The 26,124-nt window shown below is 53.9% G+C and overlaps 1 long non-coding RNA gene across 2 annotated transcripts in view; it reads left to right on the top strand.

Annotated features, from left to right (window-relative positions):
• LOC140385323 (uncharacterized) overlaps positions 1-26,124 on the top strand; it is an 82,641-nt gene that overhangs the window by 2,396 nt on the left and 54,121 nt on the right. For both annotated transcript variants that reach the window (XR_011933347.1, XR_011933340.1), the window contains exon 2: positions 4,639-4,852. This is a non-coding gene — a long non-coding RNA (uncharacterized lncRNA). The remainder of the gene's footprint in view (positions 1-4,638; positions 4,853-26,124) is intronic.

Here is a 26,124-nt window from a genome sequence, read left to right as displayed (position 1 = left end):
AAATAGTGGAGGCATTAGTTATGATCTTTCAAAAGTCACTGGAGTCAGGGAAAGTCCCAGAGGATTGGAAAATCGCTGTTGTAACCCCCCTGTTCAAGAAGGGAACAAGGAAAAAGATGGAAAATTATAGGCCAATTAGCCTAACCTCGGTTGTTGGCAAGATTCTAGAATCCATTGTTAAGGATGAGATTTCTAAATTCTTGGAAGTGCAGGGTCGGATTAGGACAAGTCAGCATGGATTTAGTAAGGGGAGGTCGTGCCTGACAAACCTGTTAGAGTTCTTTGAAGAGATAACAAATAGGTTAGACCAAGGAGAGCCAATGGATGTTATCTATCTTGACTTCCAAAAGGCCTTTGATAAGGTGCCTCACGGGAGACTGCTGAGTAAAATAAGGGCCCATGGTATTCGAGGCAAGGTACTAACATGGATTGATGATTGGCTGTCAGGCAGAAGGCAGAGAGTTGGAATAAAAGGTTCTTTTTCGGAATGGCAACCGGTAACGAGTGGTGTCCCGCAGGGTTCAGTGTTGGGGCCACAGCTGTTCTCTTTATATATTAACGATCTAGATGACGGGACTGGGGGCATTCTGGCTAAGTTTGCCGATGATACAAAGATAGGTGGAGGGGCAGGTAGTATGGAGGAGGTGGGGAGGCTGCAGAAAGATTTAGACAGTTTAGGAGAGTGGTCCAAGAAATGGCTGATGAAATTCAACGTGGGCAAGTGCGAGGTCTTGCACTTTGGAAAAAAGAATAGAGGCATGGACTATTTTCTAAACGGTGACAAAATTCATAATGCTGAAGTGCAAAGGGACTTGGGAGTCCTAGTCCAGGGTTCTCTAAAGGTAAACTTGCAGGTTGAGTCCGTAATTAAGAAAGCAAATGCAATGTTGTCATTTATCTCAGAGGCTTGGAATATAAAAGCAGGGATGTACTTCTGAAGCTTTATAAAGCATTAGTTAGGCCCCATTTAGAATACTGTGAGCAATTTTGGGCCCCACACCTCAGGAAGGACATACTGGCACTGGAGCGGGTCCAGCGGAGATTCACACGGATGATCCCAGGAATGGTAGGCCTAACATACGATGAATGTCTGAGGATCCTGGGATTATATTCATTGGAGTTTAGGAGGTTGAGGGGAGATCTAATAGAAACTTACAAGATAATGAATGGCTTAGATAGGGTGGACGTAGGGAAGTTGTTTCCATTAGCAGGGGAGAATAGGACCCGGGGGCACAGCCTTAGAATAAAAGGGAGTCACTTTAGAACAGAGATGAGGAGAAATGTCTTCAGCCAGAGAGTGGTGGGTCTGTGGAATTCATTGCCACAGAGGGCGGTGGAGGCCAGGACATTGACTGTCTTTAAGACAGAAGTTGATAAATTCTTGATTTCTCAAGGAATTAAGGGCTATGGAGAGAGAGCGGGTAAATGGAGTTGAAATCAGCCATGATTGAATGGTGGAGTGGACCCGATGGGCCGAATGGCCTTACTTCTGCTCCTATGTCTTATGGTCTAATATATGTAATTTATAGGAAGTGAAAGTGATCCACATTGCAAGCCTGGCTGATAATCTTAAAATGGTTAGTAGTGCAGGGGCTGTTTAGCACAGGGCTAAATTGCTGGCTTTGAAAGCAGACCAAGGCAGGCCAGCAGCACGGTTCAATTCCCATAACAGCCTCCCCGAACAGGCGCTGGAATGTGGCGACTAGGGGCTTTTCACAGTAACTTCATTGAAGCCTACTTGTGACAATAAGCGATTTTCATTTCAGTGTGATTCTGCACACACTCAGGATTAGATTATCATAGAATTTACAGTGCAGAAGGAGGCCATTCGGCCCATCGAGTCTGCACTGGCTCTTGGAAAGAGCACCCTACCCAAGGTCAACACCGCCACCCTATCCCCATAACCCCACCCAACACTAAGGGCAATTTTGGACACTAAGGGCAATTTATCATGGCCAATCCACCTAACCTGCAAATCTTTGGACTGTGGGAGGAAACCGGAGCACCCGGAGGAAACCCACGCACACACGGGGAGGACGTGCAGACTCCGCACAGACAGTGACCCAAGCTGGAATCGAACCTGGGACCCTGGAGCTGTGAAGCAATTGTGCTATCCACAAGGCTACCGTGCTGCCCAAATTGTTTGTCAAGTGCTGTCCAATCACAGAATCACATTTGATGTTAGACATTATGTTTTGAGTTTTGCGGACACAGTCTAGTTGATCATAATCAGTACTAGGCTGACACGATGGCGCAGTGGTTAGCACTGCTGCCTGTGGTTCTGAGGAGCCGGGTTCGTTCCCGGGTCACTGTCTGTGTGGAGTTTTCACATCCTCCCCCAGTCTACGTGGGTTTCACCCCCACAACGCAAAGATGTACAGGGTAGGTGGATTGGCCATGCTAAATTGCCCCTTAATTGGAAAAAAAAATAATTGGGTACTCTACATTTATTTTTAAAAAGACGGTATAATCAGTACTTTGCCTATTGGGAACAGCTGAAGGGAAGTACTGTTTGTATGGTCTGTGTTAGTAGTTGAAACATACAGCCTGTGAACTTGCACTGCCACTGAAAGCCATATGTCACATTACTCATTTGTGTGGCAGGCAGAATATCTTATTGGCTTAATGGCAGCATCCTGATCGTGGTAAACACCGTTTGTGTTGCTACTGCGTAGTAGCAGCGTGAGCCAGCCAGCTTGCGATATCTTTCCCTTTCAGGGTAATCTGAAGTAGACTTATTAGGTCAAAAAATGTAGACCTTAGGCCTATTTGTGAGTGTGCGCAATACACAAAGACTGTACTCAACTAGCCTGTGCTTGTAAAACTCAAGACATAACGTCTTACATTAGATGTGATTCCGTGATTGGACAGCACTCGCGAACAATCCAGAGTGTGCTGAGAATTGCACTAACAACCAATTTAAGATTATTAGGCGAGCTCACGTTCACTTACTCGACGCTGCATTCATTCTGTCCTGATGAGTGCAAGACCAAAAGCTTCAACAGCATGTATCTTTTTTCATAAAGACAGGATCAATTGATTAGTACAAAACCTAAAGCCAAATTATGAATTCATCATATGATTACAATCAGTATTCAATTAATGAATCCATTATATCTTTCCATAGATGACAAGACAAGCATTTCCCCATCCCTAATTTCCCTTGAACTGAGTGGCTTGCTGGGCTATTTTCAGAGGGCAGTTAAATGTGAACCACATAACGGTGGATCTGGAATCACATGTAGACCAGGTGAAGTAAGGATGTGAATGAACACATCAAGGGTGTTAATGAACAAGATTTTTCACAATCGGGGAAAGTTTCATGCTTTTTTCTATTAAGGGGCAATTTTAGCGTGGCCAATCCACCTAGCCTGCACATCTTTGGGTTGTGGGGGTGAAACCCACGCAGACACGGGGAGAATGTGCAAACTCCACACGGACAGTGACCCAGGGCCGGGATCGAACCCGGGTCCTCGGCGCCGTGAAGCAGCAGTGTTAATCACTGTGCCGCCCGAAAGTTTAATGGTCACCATAGCTATGACTACCTTTCAATTTCAAAATTTTATTAATTGAATTTAAATTCCACCAGTTGCTATGGTGGGATTTGAACCCACATCCTCAGAACAGTGGCCTGGGCCTCTACATAACTACTCCAGCGACAATACCATTATTCCACCATATTCCATCAAACCTCGGGGCTAATGTTGTGGTTAGATGAAAGGGATAGTAACACTGAATAGATTATTTTTCAATAAACTAAAAGCGAAGGTATATAGATAGTAAGAACTAAGTAAAAACATTTAAGTTAACTCTGTGAAATAAAGTAACAAGGCACAAGGCAAGCAGCTGATTGTTGTGTAGCTGGAGAGTCTTTAGTTATGTGGAAGGGAAATTAACATAAATGAAATACTGCTGAAATATTCTGGTTTTGGCCTTATTATGAAAACACATTGTCTTCCGAAAGATAACAAAATGTGTACTCGAGTTGTTTTTAGCCAAGGGCAAGAACATACGTCCTACGTATTTTGTACTTTCCAAGGTCTATTTAATATAAACATGGCTGTTTACTTCAAACTGTGATTTCAAACTATGAGATTCGATTGAAGACAGCATATTTTATAGTTTGAATGCAGTGCACTGGCTATACAGCCGGAACACTCTCTCTCCGCAAATATATTTATGTAAATAAATTTCCTTCAATCGAACCTCGAGGAATTTGTCTTTATTATGAATACCACAACAAATTGGCGTGGTCATTTCAGTTTCCCTAATTTAACGGGAAGTGAACCCTGAAACGAATCTCTAAACAGGACTCTCTCAGCTGAAAGGGAGAGAGCCATAGCGTGAACCCAGCTGAAAGGGGGGTTTGTGGCTCGGCAGCCTTAATTACTGGCCAGTGACTCATGCTAGGAGAGCTATCTTAATTAATAAATTCATGATAGCTGCATGGGAAGAAAAATGTGCCTTAGAGACTAAAATTTAAAAAAAATACTTCGAGATTCGTGAAAGGATAAACACCGGTGTGTGCTCCCTGTAGTACTTGTAAATGATTTCCGCGGTCGATGTTATTGTTATGTATATGTTCTAAAGTATTTTGCAGAAGCAACGATGAGCAATAAACTTGACGTCCCCTCACAGGTCGTCCCGAAGCCGCGGGAAAGACATCCGGAGCGAGAAAGAAGGTGAACTCCTTAAAGAGGACAGATAAGGAAGTCAAAATGATTCAGAAAATGAAAAGAAACAATCGTAAAGCAACGGAATGAGGGAGGAAAACCTATATGTCCCGCATAGGAATCTAATGACACCCTCTCGAAACAAAAAACAGGGGAGTAAAAATAAACAGAAGATTAAGGTAAAAACATAACAGATGGGTTCCTGTAGAAAAAGGAATTCAGATTTATGTGTGAGATAAGGCTAATGGTTAACTGTGATATTTGTGAGCTGTGAGAATCTGTGTTTTGTTTAACCAATTAATTTTAGTCAAAGCATGAAGTGCTAAGTGGGTTGTATTTTTTATCGTCTGTCATAGTGAGTCAGAGATTATAACTTAAGTGATTTTTGTTGAGATTTCTCCAATGAACTGAAACATTGGAAATTATGATAAGTCTAAAAGAAAGAAAGTGCCTTTACGAAGAAAAGTAATTGAATACGAATTTTGGGCAGCACGGTAGCACAAGTGATTATCACTGTGGCTTCACAGCGCCAGGGTCCCAGGTTCGATTCCCCGCTGGGTCACTGTCTGTGCGGAGTTTGCACGTTCTCCCCGTGTCCGCGTGGGTTTCCTCCGGGTGCTCCGGTTTCCTCCCACAGTCCAAAGACGTGCAGGTTAGGTGGATTGGCCATGCTAAATTACCCGTAGTGTCCATAAAGGTTGGGAGGGGTTATTGGGTTGCGGGGATAAGGTGGAAGTGAGGGATTAATGTGGGTCGGTGCAGACTCGATGGGCCGAATGGCCTCCTTCTGCACTGTATGTTCTATGTAATCTATGTAATCTATGAATAAGTTTTTAGGTTACGTGAAAAAATGTAAATGGCATCGTGCCAAGTTCTCCGCCCCGTAGGATCTGCAGGAAATATTAACCATTTCAGCAGACAGTTGACCTTTTCTGAATTGACAAAGAAAAATATACGTCTCTAAGAATAGCTAATGCCGATAAAATCAATCATTGGAAATTGACTTAAATGTGTGCTATTTATAGCCCCCTCCCAGGGGATGTTTTGCTGCTTCTAAAATACTCTTATGGTGCATCTTGGCCAGCTTTGAAGGATGGGATTGCAGTCCCACCCGGCATAATAATGATAATCATCTGAATGAAGGAAATGAGTCCCTCGAACACTGGTTAGCAAATAGAGGGAAAGAGGCAATCATGCAAGGGGCCAGGAAGCATTTAACACCCCAGGAAGGATGTACCCCACCTAGCGACACCTGACCCTATTAGGCAGACAGACACTCTGCAAATTAGGAGCGGCAATACATTGAATTGATAATGGAATGTTTATAGGACTGTCTCAAATACGAGCTCACCAGCTGCAAAATTTAATAACTTCTAAGCCTGCGCCCGATCGCTCTGTGTCTATGTTGTGTGCTGGCAGCTGAACGTTAACCCTTACAGTACCACTGTTAAACAAAGTTTCTGTTAAGTCAGTTAATAATCTGATGAATAGCTAAAGAAATGAGAGTTGGAAATGAGCAGTGGCAAAGAATGCATTTTCCAAACGTTAATAGAGATCTTAAGGAAGTAATTATCAAGACTGTGGTTTGGAGTGTTCTAGGGGCTGAAAGTTGGACCGTGAGAAAAGTGGACATCCAAAATCTAGGAAGTCATGAAGTGACGTTTCTGGAGAAGAATGGAGTGGGTCAGTGGGAGAGAACCCAGGAGCAATGAAGAAATTCTCAGGATGGTGAAGCTGGGAAGATTGTGAGTGAATATCATCAAGGAAAGCCAGCAACTTTGGGTTGGCCATATTCTCAGGCACAAGGACTTGCTGAAGGAGGTGATTGAAGGAAGGTTGGAGGGATGTTGATGAAGAGGGAGAAAGAGAATGATAATGTGAGAAAACTTGCATTTGAAAATGGGAGGTTCTGACAAACAAGCGAAGAGGAAAGTGCAAGGCCACGAGGCACGGAAAACTGGAGTAAATGACCTTCCCATTGGGAAATCACCACTGTTACCATATTAAAGCATGGCAGTGCATCTCAGTTCAGGGGGTGTACATTCTGTTTCATATTCCCATTGGCAGAAAGGTCGGGAACCACAAAACATTGATTTCAGATGATTGGCAAAAGAAGCAAGGGTGGACATGAGGCGGATCTGGAATGTACTGTCTGAGAGTGTGGTGGAGGCAGATTCACACAGCGAGTGGTTCGGATCTGGAATGCACTGTCTGAGAGTGTGGTGGAGGCAGATTCACACAGCGAGTGGTTAGGATCTGGAATGTACTGTCTGTGAGTGTGGTGGAGGCAGATTCACACAGTGAGTGGTTCGGATCTGGGATGTACTGTCTGAGAGTGTGGTGGAGGCAGATTCACACAGTGAGTGATTAGGATCTGGAATGTACTGTGTGAGAGTGTGGTGGAGCCAGATTCACACAGCGAGTGGTTCGGATCTGGAATGTACTGTCTGAGAGTGTGGTGGAGGCAGATTCACACAGCGAGTGGTTCGGATCTGGAATGTACTGTCTGAGAGTGTGGTGGAGGCAGATCACACAGCGAGTGGTTAGGATCTGGAATGTACTGTCTGAGAGTGTGGTGGAGGCAGATTCACACAGCGAGTGGTTAGGATCTGGAATGCACGGTCTGAGAGTGTGGTGGAGGCAGATTCACGCAGCGAGTGGTTAGGATCTGGAATGTACTGTCTGTGAGTGTGGTGGAGGCAGATTCACACAGCGAGTGGTTAGGTTCTGGAACGCACTGTCTGTGAGTGTGGTGGAGGCAGATTCACACAGCGAGTGATTAGGATCTGGAACGCACTGTCTGTGAGTGTGGTGGAGGCAGATTCACACAGCGAATGGTTAGGATCTGGAACGCACTGTCTGTGAGTGTGGTGGAGGCAGATTCACACAGCGAATGGTTAGGATCTGGAATGTACTGTCTGAGAGTGTGGTGGAGGCAGATTCACACAGCGAGTGGTTAGGATCTGGAATGCACGGTCTGAGAGTGTGGTGGAGGCAGATTCACGCAGCGAGTGGTTAGGATCTGGAATGTACTGTCTGTGAGTGTGGTGGAGGCAGATTCACACAGCGAGTGGTTAGGATCTGGAACGCACTGTCTGTGAGTGTGGTGGAGGCAGATTCTCACAGCGAGTGATTAGGATCTGGAACGCACTGTCTGTGAGTGTGGTGGAGGCAGATTCACACAGCGAGTGGTTAGGATCTGGAACGCACTGTCTGTGAGTGTGGTGGAGGCAGATTCACACAGCGAGTGATTAGGATCTGGAACGCACTGTCTGTGAGTGTGGTGGAGGCAGATTCACACAGCGAATGGTTAGGATCTGGAACGCACTGTCTGATAGTGTGGTGGAGGCAGTTTCAATCCTGGCTTTGATAATGCAAAAGACTGCTCCCAACTGAACCTCTGGATGGCCACAGTGACCAGACCCAAGAGAAAACACATCGAATAGGGGTCCCTTGGCAGCATAATGCATTCTTAGATGGTCGTGTACAATTTAATGGTGCAAGAGTATAATTGCAAATGTTAGACCTGTTCTAAAATAGGATAAACCCGCATCTACACATCAGGAAGCCTAATTTCGGAAGACAGTTGCCAGGAAAACAATACTCCTGGACAAAATTCTGTTGCATTTAGGAAAATATCGGGTTGTAAATGAAAGTCAACATGAATTTCTTAAAGGAGAATAATGTTTGATAAAGTTTATCGAGATCTTTGCCGAACTGACTGAAGGTAAATGTGGTTGATGTTGTGTATATTCAGGATTCTCCAGCAGGATCCTCCGCTTTGCCGGCAGCACACCTACGCCTGCGGGTTTCCCGACGCGTGGGAAACTCCATTGGCCGGCTGCGGGAACGGAGAATCCCGCTGCTGGTGGGGGGCGCGCCGTGCAGGAAAACAGGGCTGGCGGGACGGAGAATCGCACAAAAGTGTTTGATAAAATACAACCTCATAGTCTTAACAGAATTATAATAATTATCAGTGTCACAAGTAGGCTTACATTAACACTGCAATGAAGTTACTGTGAAAATCCCCTAGTCGCCACATTCCGGCGCCTGTTCGGGTACACAGAGGGAGAATTCAGAATGTCCAATTCACCTAACAGCACATCTTTCGGGACTTGTGGGAGGAAACCGGAGCACCCAGAGGAAACCCACGCAGACACGGGGAGAACGTGCAGACTCCACACAGACAGTGACCCACGCCGGGAATCGAACCCGGGTCCCTGGTGCTGTGAAGCAACAGTGCCAACCACTGTGTTACTGTGCCGCCTGACATTAAATCCCAAAGCACTAAAAGACAGTGGTAACATGGATATAAAATTGACTAAGGGACAGAAAGCGAAGACTTGTGCAGAATGATTGTTTTTCAGACAGGAAAGAATAAAGTCAATGTTAAGGGGTGGGATTCTCCACTCCCACACCGAAGTGGCCGCGCCGTCGTGAACGCCGTCGAGGTTCACGATGGCGCGGAATGGCCCCGGTCCCGACCGATTCAGGCCCTGACAATGGGCCAGGATTGGGGCCGCGTCATCTACACCCGCCAGGCCTTGTCGCCCGCGTAAAAGCGGCGCCGCATAGATGACGCGGCCGGCGCTGCATAACGGACATCATCTGCGCATGCGCGAGTTGGCCGGCGCCAACCCGCGCATGCGTGGTTGTCGTCCTCTCTAAGTCTGCCCCACAAGAAGATGGGGGACGGATCTTGCGGGGCCGCGGAAGGAAGGAGGTCCTCCTTCAGAGAGGACGGCCCGACGATCGGTGGGCACCGATCGCGGGCCACCCCACATTCCAGGTGAAGCCCGGTGCAGGATTCCCCCTCGACCCCCCACAGGCTGCACCCCCCAGCGTTCACGCACTGCCCACGACTGCAACGACCAGGTGTGGATGGCGCCGGATGGAACCCGCCGTTTTGGGCTGGACGCTCGGCACATCCGGGCCTCAGAATAGCGGGGGTGCCGGAGAATCGCCATTTTGGGTGTCTCCGGCGATTCTCCGGCCTGCGGCCCACGGAAATCGACCGGGCCGTTCCCGCCACTTGGGAGAATCGCGGGAGGGTGTCGGACCGGCGTCCCCGGAAATTCGGCGGCCCAGGCGATTCTCCCAACCGGCATGGGAGTGGAGAATCGCGCCCAAGATCTCTGCTCTTTTTGATATATATTAATGACCTGGACTTCGGTACACAGGGCATAATTTCAAAGTTTGCAGATGATAAGAAACTTGGAAATATAAACAATGAGGCACTTAGTAACAGATATCTGGAGATCTTTGACAGACTGGTAAAATGGCAACCCTGGCATGTTAAATCTATTTTATTTATTCAGAGTACCCAATTCCTTTTTTTCTAAATGACGGGCAATTTAGCGTGGCCAATCCACCTATCCTGCACATCTTTGAGTTGTGGGGGTGAGACCCATGCAGACATGGGGGGGAATGTGCAAACTCCACACGGACAGTGACCCGTGGCCGGGATCGAACCCGGGTCCTCGGCGCCGTGAGGCAGCTGTGCTAACCGCCGACAGATGAAATTCAATGCAGAAAGGTGTGGTACATTTTGACAGGAAGAAAGAGGAAAGATAATATGAATTAAATGGTACAATTTTAAGAGAGGGTGCTGGAACAGAGAACTAGAGGGGACATGTACACAAAACTTTGAGGGTTAAATAGGTTCTTAAGAAAGAGCTGTGCAGAATATAAAGCGGGGAAGTTATGACAAACCTTCATAAAACGCAGATGAATCTCACGTAGAATTTAATTCTGGGCACCCTATTTTGGAAACAATGTCAAGACTTTGGGGAAAGTACAGAAGTGATCGACAAGGATGTAGGCAGGAATGAGAGAATTCTGTTATGTGGAAAGACTGGCGAAGTTGAGATTGTTCTCCATAGAAGGTTCAGGGAGAGATCATGAATGATTTTGCTCAGAGTAACAAAAAAAGAGAAACTGATTCAATTAACAGAAGAGTCAGTAACCACAAGAGACAGATTTAATGCAACGGAATCACAGAGGTAGAAGATGGGGAAAGTTTATTCATATCCAGCGAGGATTTATGATTTGGAATGAACTAGCTGAAATGATGGTGGAAGCAGATTCAACGGTAACTTTAAAAAGACAATTTAATAAATAGTTGAAGGGAAAATACTTACAGGGCTGTAGAGAAAGAGTAGGGGAGAGGAAATGATTGAATACTTCCCAAAGAGAAAGCGTAGGTACGTTGGACCAAATGGCTTTCTTTTGTGCTGTTTCATGCGATGTGTCATCCTGCGATAAGCCTGTAAATTGCTAACAGCCTTACATTGTAATGCATTCAACCTGCAGCCAGATCCATTTGGTAACCCATGTCAGCAACATACTTTCAGTATCACTTTCAACAAAGACATTTAGGTGCCCTTTTCCACGGTTGACAATTCAAGTTGGCAACTCGGTGGCTACGAAGAAGATAAGGTGCAGATGAGGTCAGAAAAAGCTGGGCAGGATTCCCCTACCCCGCGCCGGGTCGGAGAATCCCCGGGGTGCCGCGCGGATCCCGCCACGCCGCTCCGACGCCGGAGCGCGATTCTCCAAAGCTGGAAAAAACTGGCGCGCGCGTGGCGCCCGCCGCACAGCCAGCGGCCGTAGCAGCAATTCTCCGGTGGGCCAGCGATCCTCCGGGCCGGAGGGGCCAAAGACCCACCGGCGCGACCGGATGTCACGCCGGCACCGTTCCGACATGCCATCGAACAGCATCGACCAGTCATGCTGGCTGACGCTGCAGGAGGAGGTGGTTGGTGGCATTGGGGGTGGGGACCCTGGGAGGGTAAGCGGCACGGCCGTGGTTGTGGGCAATATGGGGAGGCACCCCGGGGGTGGGGCGGGGGGGGGGGGGGTCTTCCCACACATACGCTGCCGGGTGGGTGGTTGGTTGGTGAAGGAGCGGTGGGGGAGACAAAGGCTGGGGTGGCCACGGCCCGCCATGGCAGGGCGGATTCGACGGCCCAGGCGCCATGACGGCGGACACGTGGATGTCCACCCAACCCGTTCGCTGTCCCGGCTCAGGCGGCCGGCCATCCTCAGGCCAGAGCCCCCATGCCCCCGCCAGCTGCCGGCACCCACCAGTGGGTAGGTCCAGGGCGGCACACACGGATGCCCCCAGTGAGGGCAGTGCCACCAGACTGGCAGGGGGGACGGCCGACAGGTCTCAGGGCACCGCGGGGGTTGGGCGCGTGCTGGCAACCAAGTCCGGCCATGTAGCCCATGGCACCTGGTTGTTTGGGGGGGGGGGGTTATGCCAATGATGAAACTTTGCCTCCACCTACCCCCTGCAGATCATATAATGTTTAGCCATCTTCCAGCGGTGTTGGTCACTGTGGCGGGGGCTGCTGCCCTGCATGATGCCCAGTGGGAGCTGGAGCAGGGGCGTGGCAGGGAGGTGGCGGAGCCTGCTGTAGAGGAGCGGGCCGCAGTTGGGCACGTGAAAGCCACCCAGGCCGCAGGGCCAAACGCCCGAGAGGCGCAGGAGGAGTGCCACGACGTGGGGGAGCCACAGCATTAGGATACTGAGGAGGAGGAGGATGGTGTGGCACGACCACGGAGGCGTCCGATGAAGCCTGTCTGGCATGTCGCAGCCATCGGTGCACAGGTGCATCCGGGCTGTCATAGACGTCCTGTACGGCATCGCAGACCGATGCATACAGTTCCCTGCGGACCGTGCCCACCAGGATGCCCGCGCAGCGGTGTTTGCCGTTGTTGCTCGGATACCCATGGTGCAGGGAGCGATCGATGGAGGGCACATCGCCATGCGGTCCGCATCGGATGAAAGGACCATGTGCCTGAACAGGAAGGTTACACATTCAATGAACGTGCAGGTGGTCTGTCACCACAGGATGACGATCATATACGTCTGTGCCAGGTCCCCTGGCAATGTGCATGACTCCTTTATACTGGCCCAATCGTTCATCCCTGTCATGTTCGAGGGACACCCCCGGCTGAGGAGCTGGTTGCTGGGCGACAGGGGTTATCCGTTGCGGTCGTGGCTGATGACGCCTATATGGAGGCCACAGACCGCGGAGCACCGCTGCAATGATACCCATGCAGCGAACAGGGGTGTTGCCGAGAGTTGTTTTGGGCTGTTCAAGATGCGCTTCAGGTGCCTGGACCGTTCTGGAGGGGCCCTCCAGTACCCATCGGTGAGGGTCGGCCCATTGTGGTCTGCTGCGTCCTGCACAACATAGCCCAGCAGAGGGGTGATGTCCCGGAGGAGGAGAAGGAGGACAATCAGGATGAGGGGAACTCCTCTCCAGATGAGGGGAATGGTGAGGGGGGGGCCGATGCACGGGACATGGAGGATGGACAGCAACGGGATGCTGCCCGACGCCACCGGCTGGACCAGCAAGCGCGGGAGGCGCTGGTAGCCGCACATTTCAGCGACCACAGTGGGTGGCAGGATTGATGGGCTTGGGCACAGACAGCAGAGTTCGGCACCTCCCCCACCACCGACCACCCTCACCCCCCCCCCACCACCGACCACCCTCACCCCCCCCACCACCGACCACCCTCCCCTCCCCCACCACCGACCACCCTCACCCCCCCCCACCACCGACCACCCTCACCCCCCCCACCACCGACCACCCTCCCCTCCCCCACCACCGACCACCCTCACCTCCCCCACCACCGACCACCCTCCCCTCCCCCACCACCGACCACCCTCCCCTCCCCCACCACCGACCACCCTCACCCCCCCCACCACCGACCACCCTCCCCTCCCCCACCACCGACCACACTCACCCCCCCACCACCGACCACCCTCCCCTCCCCCACCACCGACCACCCTCCCCTCCCCACCACCGACCACCCTCACCTCCCCACCACCGACCACCCTCCCCTCCCCACCACCGACCACCCTCACCCCCCCCCACCACCGACCACCCTCACCCCCCCCACCACCGACCACCCTCCCCTCCCCCACCACCGACCACCCTCCCCTCCCCCACCACCGACCACCCTCACCCCCCCCACCACCGACCACCCTCCCCTCCCCCACCACCGACCACCCTCACCCCCCCACCATCGACCACCCTCCCCTCCCCCACCACCGACCACCCTCACCCCCCCACCACCGACCACCCTCACCTCCCCCACCACCGACCACCCTCCCCTCCCCCACCACCGCCCACCCTCACCTCCCCCACCACCGACCACCCTCACGTCCCCCACCACCGACCACCCTCCCCTCCCCCACCACCGACCACCCTCACCCCCCCCACCACCGACCACCCTCCCCTCCCCCACCACCGACCACCCTCACGTCCCCCACCACCGACCACCCTCCCCTCCCCCACCACCGACCACCCTCCCTCCCCCACCACCGACCACCCTCACGTCCCCCACCACCGACCACCCTCCCCTCCCCCACCACCGACCACCCTCACCCCCCCCACCACCGACCACCCTCACCCCCCCCACCACCGACCACCCTCACCCCCCCCACCACCGACCACCCTCACCCCCCCCACCACCGACCACCCTCACCTCCCTCACCACCGACCACCCTCACCTCCCCCATCACCGACCACCCTCACCCCCCCCACCACCGACCACCCTCCCCTCCCCCACCACCGACCACCCTCACGTCCCCCACCACCGACCACCCTCCCCTCCCCCACCACCGACCACCCTCCCTCCCCCACCACCGACCACCCTCACGTCCCCCACCACCGACCACCCTCCCCTCCCCCACCACCGACCACCCTCACCCCCCCCACCACCGACCACCCTCACCCCCCCCACCACCGACCACCCTCACCCCCCCCACCACCGACCACCCTCACCCCCCCCACCACCGACCACCCTCACCTCCCTCACCACCGACCACCCTCACCTCCCCCATCACCGACCACCCTCACCCCCCCACCACCGACCACCCTCACCTCCCTCACCACCGACCACCCTCCCCTCCCCCACCACCGACCACCCTCACCCCCCCACCACCGACCACCCTCACCCCCCCCACCACCGACCACCCTCACCTCCCCACCACCGACCACCCTCACCCCCCCACCACCGACCACCCTCCCCTCCCCCACCAGCGACCACCCTCACCCCCCCACCACCACATCACCCTCACCCCCCCCCACCACCACATCAACCTCCCCTCCCCCACCGCCGACCACCCTCACCTCCCCCACCAATGACCACCCTCACCTCCCTCACCACCGACCACCCTCCCCTCCCCCACCGCCGACCACCCTCACCTCCCCCACCACCACATCACCCTCACCCCCCACCACCGACCACCCTCACCCCCCCCACCACCGACCACCCTCCCCTCCCCCACCGCCGACCACCCTCACCTCCCCCACCACCGACCACCCTCACCTCCCCCACCACCACATCACCCTCCCCTCCCCCACCACCGACCACCCTCACCCCCCCACCACCGACCACCCTCATCCCCCCACCACCGACCACCCTCACCCCCCCCACCACCGACCACCCTCACCTCCCCCACCACCAACCACCCTCACCTCCTCCACCACCACATCACCCTCACCTCCCCCACCACCACATCACCCGCATGCATACCACCCCTCCATGACACAATCACCTGCAGCACAACGGGATGGGGGTCACACGGTTGACGGTGTAAGCGGGTCTGGTACAAGACATGGAGGATTATGACAGCCTGCTCTGCAATGGGCTCCGAGCCATGCATCGGTCGACATTGTCTGACTCATGGCCACATCAAGACCCTCCACCTGGGTGGACCCTGCAAGTGGCCCAGACACTGCATCTCATGGCCCTGGCGTATGGCTGGGGGCGGGTTGGCGTGGGAGACCCGGGGGAGGGGGGGAGGGGTGTAGGGCCGCACGTCACACTCACCGGAGCTCAACATAAGGATAACCCTAAAGCTTTCTATAGATACGTCAGGAATAAACAAATGACTAGGGTAAGAGTAGGGCCAGTCAAGGACAGTAGTGGGAAGTTGTGCTTGGAGTCCGAGGAGATAGGAGAGGTGCTAAATGAATATTTATCGTCAGTATTCACACAGGAAAAAGACAATGTTGTCGAGGAGAATACTGAGCTTCAGGCTACTAGACTAGAAGGGCTTGAGGTTCATAAGGAGGAGGTGTTAGCAATTCTGGAAAGTCTGAAAATATATATAAGTCCCCTGGGCGGGATGGGATTTATCCTAGAATTCTCTGGGAAGCTAGGGAGGAGATTGCTGAGTCTTTGGCTTTGATCTTTAAGTCATCTTTGTCTACAGGAATAGTGCCAGAAGACTGGAGGATAGCAAATGTTGTCCCCTTGTTCAAGAAGGGGAGTATAGACAACCCCGCTAACTATAGACCAGTGAGCCTTACTTCTGTTGTGGGCAAAATCTTGGAAAGGTTTTAAGAGATAGGATGTATAATCATCTGGAAAGGAATAATTTGATTAGACATAGTCAACACGGTTTTGTGAAGGGTAGGTCGTGCCTCACAAACCTTATTGAGTTCTTTGAGAAGGTGACCAAACAGGTGGATGAGGGTAAAGCAGTTGATGTGGTGTATATGGATTTCAGGAAAGCGTTTGATAAGGTTCCCCACAGTAGGCTACTGCAGAAAATACGGAAGCATGGCATTCAGGGAGATTTAGCAGTTTGGATCAGAAATTGGCTAGCTGGAAGAAGACAAAGGGTGGTGGTTGATGGGAAGTGTTCAGACTGGAGTGCAGTTATTAGTGGTGTACCACAAGGATCTGTTTTGGGGCCACTGCTGTTTGTCATTTTTATAAATGACCTGGAGGAGGACGTAGAAGGATGGGTGAGTAAATTTGCAGATGACAGTAAAGTCGGTGGAGTTGTGGACAGTGCGGAAGGATGTTACAAGTTACAGAGGGACATAGATAAGCTGCAGCGCTGGGCTGAGAGGTGGCAAATGGAGTTTAATGCAGAAAAGTGTGAGGTGATTCATTTTGGAAGGAATAACAGGAAGACAGAGTACTGGGCTAATGGTAAGATTCTTGGCAGTGTGGATGAGCAGAGAGATCTCGGTGTCCATGTACATAGATCCCTGAAAGTTGCCACCCAGGTTGAGAGGGTTGTTAAGAAGGCGTACGGTGTGTTAGCTTTTATTGGTAGAGGGATTGAGTTTCGGAGCCATGAGGTCATGTTGCAGCTGTACAAAACTCTGGTGCGGCCGCATTTGGAGTATTGCGTGCAATTCTGGTCGCCGCATTATAGGAAGGATGTGGAAGCATTGGAAAGGGTGCAGAGGAGATTTACCAGAATGTTGCCTGGTATGCGGCTGGTTTAGCACAGGGCTTTTAAAGCTGACCAAGGCAGGCCAGCAACACGGTTCAATTCCCGTACCAGCCTCCCTGAACAGGCGCCGGAATGTGGCGACTAGGGGCGTTTCACAGTAACTTCATTTGAAGCCTACTTGTGACAATAAGCGATTTTCATTTCATTTCATTTCATGGAGGGAAGATCTTATGAGGAAAGGCTGAGGGACTTGAGGCTGTTTTCATTAGAGAGAAGAAGGTTAAGAGGTGACTTAATTGAGGCGTACAAGATGATCAGAGGATTGGATACGGTGGACAGTGAGAGCCTTTTTCCTCGGATGGTGATGTCTAGCACGAGGGGACATAGCTTTAAATTGAGGGGAGATAGATATAAGACAGATGTCAGACGTAGGTTCTTTACACAGAGAGTAGTAAGGGCGTGGAATGCCCTGCCTGCAACAGTAGTGGACTCGCCAACACTAAGGGCATTCAAATGGTCATTGGATAGACATGTGGACAATAAGGGAATAGTGTAGATGGGCTTTAGAGTGGTTTCACAGGTCGGCGCAACATCGAGGGCCGAAGGGCCTGTACTGCGCTGTAATGTTCTATGTTCTATGTTCCATCAAAGCACCCCGCACCCACACTGGCATCCAGTCCCCGCCCCACCCACGCACGCACCGGACAGAGCACAGAGGCAGCATACATTGGTGTGAAAGGTGTTTAATAACGGGCGTCCTGTACATGTGCCTGAGCCCATTTAACTATTCTGTGCCCTGCACCCATGCCAACTTAATCAGTGTCTACCTTTCTGGCCTTACGGGCCCTATTACTACGTCAAGGTGTTCCCCCAGACGGTACAGCAGAACTGGAGGCGGACTCCTGCGACCCCTGCCCTGTGACTAGGGTCCCCTTTGGCGGCCGTTTCCTGGGGCGGCCGGGCTTGGATGGGCCAGGCTGCACCTCGGGCAATTGGGATGGCGTGGTGCCACCCTGTTCTGCCCGCTGCCCACCAGATGGACCAGGGACAGTAGGGGGGGGGGGAGTCCGAGGTGGCGCGGAGTTCTGGGACCTTCCCTGCAGGGCGACCCGGAACGGGCCGCATCACCTCCTCCTCCCTCAGGGTGCCCGGTGGCCCCCAGGGCTCTCCATGGGACGGGGGTTCGAGCGGATCCAGCACCCGGGGCACCACCATCACCTGGCGCTGCCAGTCCTGGAGGGCAGCCCTGGTACCGACCAGGGTCTGAACGTTTGCCTCCACCGCGGACGCCACCCTTGCGGTGTTGGCCTGTGTGGCATTCATCACCGGCACCATTCCCTGCTCCGGGACGTGGGTGCACTCCTGCACTTGCTTCTGCAGGTGCTGGAAACTGGCCGTCACCCCCCTTCGATCGTCCCTGGGTCCCTGACTGCATCGGGTCTATGGTTGGATGAGAGAATTCCAGGAACTCGGGATCCGTCTGGGTGGCAGCTGTTTGCTGGGGCCGGGCTGCCCTCCGACCGTCAGGTTCCTCGGCTGCTCCTACCTCCACCTGCTGTACGGGAGCGGCTGTGTGGTGCGCACCAGTGAGTGTACCAGAAGCCTCATCACTAAAATGGCCAACCGAGGTGAGAGTCTCTGCGGTGGCAGAGGGTGTGGGAGACAGCTGTGACGCAACCTCGGTGTCATCACGGACCTGCGGTCGTGGTTCCCCTGGGGTGTGGTGTCCTGTCTGTCCGTCCCCTCCGTGTTGGTGTCGTGTTGTGTTCTTTCATGTCCGTCTGTCCCCTGTGTGCTGGTGTCCTGTGTGGTCGTGCCGTGCCTGCCTGTCCCCTGTGTGCTGGTGTCCTGTGTGGTCGTGCCGTGCCTGCCTGTCCCCTGTGTGCTGGTGTCCTGTGTCGTCGTGTCGTGCCTGTCGGTCCCCTGTGTGCTGGTGTCCGACAAGTTTGACAATACGCAGTGGGGCAAAATCAAGAACGATAAGATCTTGAGGTGGAGAATCGAACTCTCCGCCTATAACTACGATATAGTATATCATCCTGGGAAGCTCAACGAGTCCCCAGATGCCCTATCCCGCGGCACATGCGCCAGTGCGCAAGAGGACCGACTACGGGCTGTCCACGACGACCTCTGCCACCCGGGGGTCACCCGGCTCGCCCATTATATCAAGGCCCGCAACCTGCCCTACTCCACCGAGGAGGTCAAAGCTGTAACCAGGGACTGCCAAATCTGTGCGGAGTGTAAACCACACTTCTGTTGACCAGATAAGGCCCACCTGGTGAAGGCGTCCCGGCCCTTTGAACGCCTCAGTATCTCCTCATGTGGGTGAAGCCATACAATGGCCCACAGATTAAACCCACAGGGTTAATAAAATAGAACATAACTGGTGAATTAACTGTATTTACATTCACCACACTTGTGTCCTGTGTTGTCGTGCCGTGCCTGTCTGTCCCCTGTGTGCTGGTGTCCTGTGTGGTCGTGCCGTGCCTGTCTGTCCCCTGTGTGCAGGTGTCCTGGGTCGTCGTGCCGTGCCTGTCTGTCCCCTGTGTGCTGGTGTCCTGTGTGGTCGTGCCGTGCCTGTCTGTCCCCTGTGTGCTGGTGTCCTGGGTCGTCGTTTCATCACTGGACTGGGCCTGGGGGCTGTTGTTGGAGCTGCCCTCCCCGTCGCTGCTAGAGACCCTGTGGGCTGCCCGCCAGGTGCTGGGCAGGGGCGGTGTAAGCCTGATGTGCCCGGTCGACCTGCGTCAGCTGCCCGCCCAGGTGCTTGCCGCGGGCAGGGTCTGCCAGATGGGCCGGGTCGGTCGCAATACACAACACACCATCATGGTTAGGCAGGTGGACAGGGGTGTGGGTTGCGGGAAGGGCTGAGGGGAGAGGGCTGAGGGGGACGGGGCCAGGCAGGGGGGGAATCGCACTTGGTGGCGCGCCCCGACCTCAGCATGGGTAATCTCCCGGTCCTCAGGGGTGCACCGGCTCTGCCCAGTGCCCTCTGCTCGTGCACGGTGAGCTGACGCAAGTCAGGTTCGCCCCCTCTTTGGGCAGGTTCTCGCTGGTTATGGGCGCTCTTCTCCTGGGGGGGAGGCACACAAATAACAGCATTGTTAGGCGGTCCGATGCATACAGCCTGGCATTTGGATCCATGTTGGCATGGGTGCACAGGACACACGGCCAACGCGCTTGCATGGGTGGCTGCAGCCATGTGGGTCACGGCTGTGGTTGTACCGTCCCCCTGGGGAGGGGATGGGTGTCACACATGTGGGGGTTAGAGGGGTTGGTGTCATGGGCACATTGCTGGGTCCTCACCCTGGCTGCCCTGAGTAGGCTGTTCATCTTTTTGCGACGCTGCTCGCCAGTCCTGGGAGTCACCGCGATGGCACTGACAGCCGCGCCCGCCTCCCTCCACAGACGCCGGGCCAAGCTGGGTGGGACCTTCTGGCCGGGTCCGGGGCACTCTCCTCAAGGGCGTCCAGGAGCGTGTCTCCAGGTCGCGGTCCGTGATCCGGCGCGCTGCTCGGCGTGGCGCCGCCTTGCTCCGCCGGAGGTCTGTGCGCTCGCGCCGCCTTATGTGCATCGGGGCGATTGCGCGGTGCCGCGTCTCTGACGCTCCTCTGCGGTCGCGCCCCCGTGCTTCCCGCCGCGCCCGTACTAGCCCCCGTGTGGACCGGGGAATGGGGCCCCGAAACGACCATTGATGCCGGCGTGCAGCACTCCCGTTTTGACGCCGGCGGCAACACTTAGCCGATGGATGGGAGAATCCCGTCCGCTGTATTTACGGATTCATAAGTAGAATGGCACTGAAATGTTTTCTCATGTAACCTGAGTAATCCACCAAGTAAGCAAGCAGATTGGATTCCAAAACCATTTGATCTTACGTAAAGTAAAGTTTAATGTAGTCAAATGTATTAAGTGCATCTTTTGACTATGAGTATGAAGAGTGAGATGGATAAATTCTTCTTGGGCAGGCCCTCAGGGTCGAGGCTGACTCGCTCCCACTCCGGGGAGGTGCGTTCTGCGTCGACGAATAGTCCGATCCTCGACCCACAGACTCTGCCACAGGTTTGGCAGGTGGTGTTTGATGAGGTGGGTGGCTGGGACGCTCTGCACTCCCCGCTCTCTTTCCGTTGTTCACGATCGGCCTCCGCGTGCACCACCCTGCGACGCTCGAGGCGATTGTCGCCTTCGCCGATGTTTCTTCTCCAGTTTGTGGGTTCTAAGGCAGCGATTCCCACGTGTCGATGGGGATGTTGCATTTGTTGAGAGAGGCTTTCAGAGTGCCCTTGTACCGCTTCCTCTGCCCCCCTGGTGATCGCTTGCCACTGTGGAGCTCGGAGTACAGCAGTTGTTTCGGGAGTCCTGGTGTCGGGTCTGGGGGCTGTAGGTTCATGAGGTGTTCGCTCACCCCGCAGGGGGTTTCGTTGAGACGTTCAACCAATTTGTCTTTAATGGCAAAGCCAACCCTGACGTTCTTCGTCTGGTTTGCCTTTCCAGAAGAAGGTGTATCTGCCACGTAGTTCTTAAAGCTGCCGTCTCCTGCCAGTCGTGTCTCACTCAGGGTGGCGATGATGTTGTGGTGTTGGAGTTCCCGGGCTACGATGGCGGTCCGATGTTCAGGTCTGCTGCTGTTGGTGTTGTCCATAAGGGTCCTGACGTTCCAGGGCCCGAAATTCATTTGGGTGGGTGGGGCGGAGTTCGGAGGGAAGATGCCTGTGTGTGGTTTATTTTAATCTGGGGCAGTGGTTGCACACCTCCTACCACACGGTCCCAGCGGAGCGAGGTCTTGGCACATTGGCAGGGAGACCTGAGGCGAGTAGAGAGCAGGCTTTGCTGTAGCACGGGGACGAACACAAACTCATCATCTTCCAATCATCTGCCTGCCTGTCAGTGACATCACTTGATAAATTAATTATGTGGCCACAACCCCTCTGTTTAGTTCCGGGCCTGTAAACCTGCCAGCAGCAAGCCCGACTTTCAAATATTCTGGCCGGGATTCTCCGTGCACGCGCTGGGTCGGAGAATCGCCCGGGGTCGCGCGAATCCAGCCACGCCGCTCCGCTACCAAGCCGCAAATTCTCCGGCGACCGGAGAATTGCCGGCAATCGCGCCAGCGCGATCGCCGGTCGGGGGTCGTTGAAAGCGGCCCCCGTGGCGATTCTGCCGCTCGACGGGCCGAGTTCCGCCGGCGTCATTTGCGTCTGGTCCCACCCGGCGGGACCTCGGCATTCTGGCTGCGGGGGCTGTCCTGGGGGGGGGGGGGCCGGGGCGGGGGGGGCGGCGGCTCCGGGGGGGGTGGGGGGGGGGGGCCTCCACGGTGGCCTGGCCCGCGATCGCGCTAATTCCGGGGGGGGTGGCCTATGTTCCTCCGCGCCAGGCCCCTGTAGGGCTCCGCCATGTTGCCCGCGGGCCGGCACGGAGACAGCCGTGGCGCACATGCGCGGACCCGCGGTGAGTCAGCCTTCGGCGCCGGAGCAGCATCCCGACGCCGTTCTAGCCCCCCGAGGACGGGGCGAAGGCCTGGGCCTGGAGGCCCGTTGACGCTGGCGTCGCTCACGCCGGTTTTGACACTGGCATCGACACTTGGCCGGGATTCAAAAACCAGGAAGTCACAACCTTTTTGCTTCTGAGGCTTGTCTCTCACGTTAGTAACATCTCCATGTAACACATGCGTTATAGTTGCATAAAAGTTATTCTATTAAACATATATGTTTATTATTATGTTTGTGTTACTTAATGTGAACCTTGCTGGGCAACGGGACTCTGTCAAGAAATGGAAGGCACAATAAGAAGTCTTACAACACCAGGTTAAAGTCCAACAGGTTTATTGGGAATCGCTAGCTTTCGGAGCACTGCTCCTTCCTCAGCTGAGTGACAGGACATGGAGGAATCTTTAACAAAGACACACAGGCAGTGGTCACTTTTCATCCTGGTCCACCTTCCTGTTTCCATTGGTGTCATTGCTGAATATCCAGCTGCTCACTAGCAAGTTGGACTAAACGAGATCGACACTTCCATTGCTGTAGCAGTAGCAGTGCGGTATTCAATTGAAGCATAGCCAATATGATTGAAGCATGATCAATTACCACAGAAGCGAGATTGTAGAGCAATTGAAGGCTTTATTACACCAGCAGCGCAGTATCAGAATGGCTGCAGCCAGGGAAAGCACAGACCTTTATACTCCGGCCTGCTGGGCAGGACCAGCAGGCAGAGCTCTACTAGGAACCTCTAATTCGAGGTACCTCCAACATAGGTACCGTAATACCCTTAATACAGACTACCACATTCACCCCCTGTTAAAAAAAGAGTCCGGCGGGGGTGGTGGCAAGGCGTGGTACAGTGGTAGCTATCATGACGGTACCAGTTGGTGGTACAGTATTTAAAGTTACACAAGTTCCTGTTATTTACAGTTACATTTAACGATTATACTGAAGCTATCAGTCGATCGGGGGCCTTGGTTGTCTCTGCGATCGTCGCAGTCTCGGCGGTGATGCAGGCGCCGGCTCGGGCATCTGTGACTCCGGGAGCGTGTCGTCCTCAGCTTCATCACCCCCGGGTGGGACCAGCGGGAGGACCGATCTTCCTGGGAAGGGGGCTGCGGTGAGGTGCGCTAGTGAGAGGGTGGGTGAGGTTGGTGAGCGGGATGTGCGTGGGGATCCAGCGAGTGCCAGATCGCAGAGGGAGACCATGTCTTGTCGGTCGTCAGGGTGCGCCACGTAGGCGTACTGCGGGTTGGCATGGAGAAGGTGGACCCGCTCGACCAACGGGTCCGACCTGTGGGTCCGCGCGTGTTTGCGGAGCAGGACGGGTCGGGGGGCTGCCAGCCATGGAAAGCACAGTGGGTGCGCGTCGAGTTGCGTGTACCGGTTGATGGTCTGACTATAATCAATGGCCCACTGTGCTTCTCCCCGGTCTTTACAACCACCACTTGAGCTCTCCAGGGGCTGTTGCTAGTCTCGATAATGCCTTCCTTCAGTAACCTTTGGACTTCCGACCTGATAAAGGTCCAGTCCTGGGCACTGTACCGTCTGCTCCTGGTGGCGACGGGTTTGCAATCCGGGGTGAGGTTCGCAAACAGGGAAGGTGGGTCGACCTTGAGGGTCATGAGGCTGCAGGGGGTGTAGGGCCGCCGAATTTAAAGGTTAAACTCTGGAGGTTGCATTGGAAATCCAAGCCCAGGAGCGGCAGCGCAGAGGTGAGGGAGGACGTAGAGCCGGAAATTGCTAAACTCTACGCCCTGGACGCTGAGATTTGCTATACAGTACCCCCGGATTTCCACAAAGTGGGACCCAGAGGCCAGGAAGATTTTTTGTTGAACAGGGTGTATCGCGAGGGAGCAGCGCCTTACCGTAGTGGGGTGAATAAAACTCTCCGTGCTCCCAGAGTCGAACAGGCAGGATGTCTTGTGCCCATTGATGTGTACCGTCGCCGTTGCGGTCGTGGGATTTCAGGACCGAGACTGGTCCAGTGTAACCGAGGCGAGTTGCGGCAGATGCTGGGAGGTCTCATCAGGCGATACACGGCCATCCGAGTCGGGGTCCTGAGACGTCATCCAAGATGGCGGCGCCCATGAATCGCACATGGCCGGCGGTGGGCAAGATGGCGGCGCCCATGGGCCGCAAGCGGCCTGCAGGATCAACGATGGCGGTGCCCACGGGCCGCACGTGGCTTACGGGTAGGGGGATGGCGGTGGGCCCGGGTCGCCTGCGGAGACAGCGGCGACCGACCGGGCCGGGCATACCGCCACAAAGTGCTCCTTTTTACTGCAGCCCTTGCACGTTGTGGATCGGGCTGGGCAGCGTTACCGGGGGGTGTTTGGCTTGCCCGCAAAAGTAGCATCTGGGCCTGCCGGGGTTGACTGGCTGCCGTGCGGCACACGCTTGTGGCGAATTGAGGGATGCGTTAGAGTCGGCCGCGGATGGGGTCCACGCTGTCCACGCGCGGTCGGGGGCATATGTCTGGGCGTTACGGGCGGCGCCTTCTAAAGATCTCGCGAGTTTCCGTGCATCCCCGAGACCCAGCGTATCCCCTTCTAGCAGCCGCTGGTGGATCTGCGTGGACAGCATGCCAGTAACAAAAGCGGCCCGGATTAAAAGTTTGGTGTGGTCGCTAGCTGAAACTTGCTGGCATTTTCCTACCTAGGACTAATAATGCGCGGTAGAAGTCATCCAGCAATTCCCCCGGAATTTGTCGTCTGGTGGCCAGAAGATGTCGGGCGTATACCTGATTCACTGGGCGAATATAGTGTCCTTTCAACAGAGTCATAGCGTCCTTGAAGTCAGCCGCATCCTCGATTAGCATAAAGATTTCTGGGCTCACCCTCGAGTAGAGAATCTGCAGTTTCTGGTCCTCGGAGGGTGGAGTCGTGGCCTTCCCGATGTAAATGTTGAAACACGCCTGCCAGTGTTTAAAAATAGCCGCTGAGTTTGCCGCGCGGGGGCTGAGTTGTAGACACTCCGGCTTGATGTGGAGCTCCATTCTTTAAAATCTGGTGTAATAAATTGATGCACGATCAATTACCACAGAAGCGAGATTGTAGAGCAATTGAAGGCTTTATTACATCAGATGCTTCTCCAACAGCGCAGTATCAGAATGGTGCAGCCAGGGATAGCACAGACCTTTGTACTCCGGCCTGCTGGGTGGGACCAGCAAGCAGAGCTCTACTAGGAACCTCTAATACGAGGTACCTCCAACATAGGTTCCGTAATACCCTTAATACAGACTACCACAATGATCCTGCTTCACGGGTTGGCTGCAGTTTCCTGCAGTGGTCCCAGGTTGGCAATCAGGAGTGGCAATCCTGCACGACTTTCAATAGAAGCTGGAGGAAGTCTCATTGCCATTACTCACCACCTGACGCCCCAAAAAGCCTGTCCACCATCTACAAGGCAAAGTTAGGACTGTGATGGAATACTCTCCATTCGCCTGGATGAGTGCAGCTCCAACTACACTTAAGAAGCTCAAAACCATCCAGGACAGAGCAGCCCTGCTTGATTGCTCCCCCTTCCACACATTTTCAGTCCTTCCAACAGTGGCAGCCGTGTGTACCATCTGCAAGATGCACTGCAGTAACTCACCAAAGTTCCTCAGACAGCACCTTCCAAACCCACGACCATTACCATCTAGTAGGACAGGAGCAGCAGATACCTGGGAACCCCACCGCCTGGAGGTTCCCCCTCCAAGTCACTCACTACCCTGACTTGGGAAAATATCGCCGTTCCTTCACTGTCGCTGGGTCAAAATCCT

Source organism: Scyliorhinus torazame, chromosome 1 (assembly GCF_047496885.1).
Source record: "Scyliorhinus torazame isolate Kashiwa2021f chromosome 1, sScyTor2.1, whole genome shotgun sequence".
Lineage (NCBI taxonomy): Eukaryota > Metazoa > Chordata > Chondrichthyes > Carcharhiniformes > Scyliorhinidae > Scyliorhinus > Scyliorhinus torazame.
The sequence above is the reverse complement of the archived record's forward strand: the minus strand, read 5'-3'. Positions and strand labels throughout refer to the sequence as shown.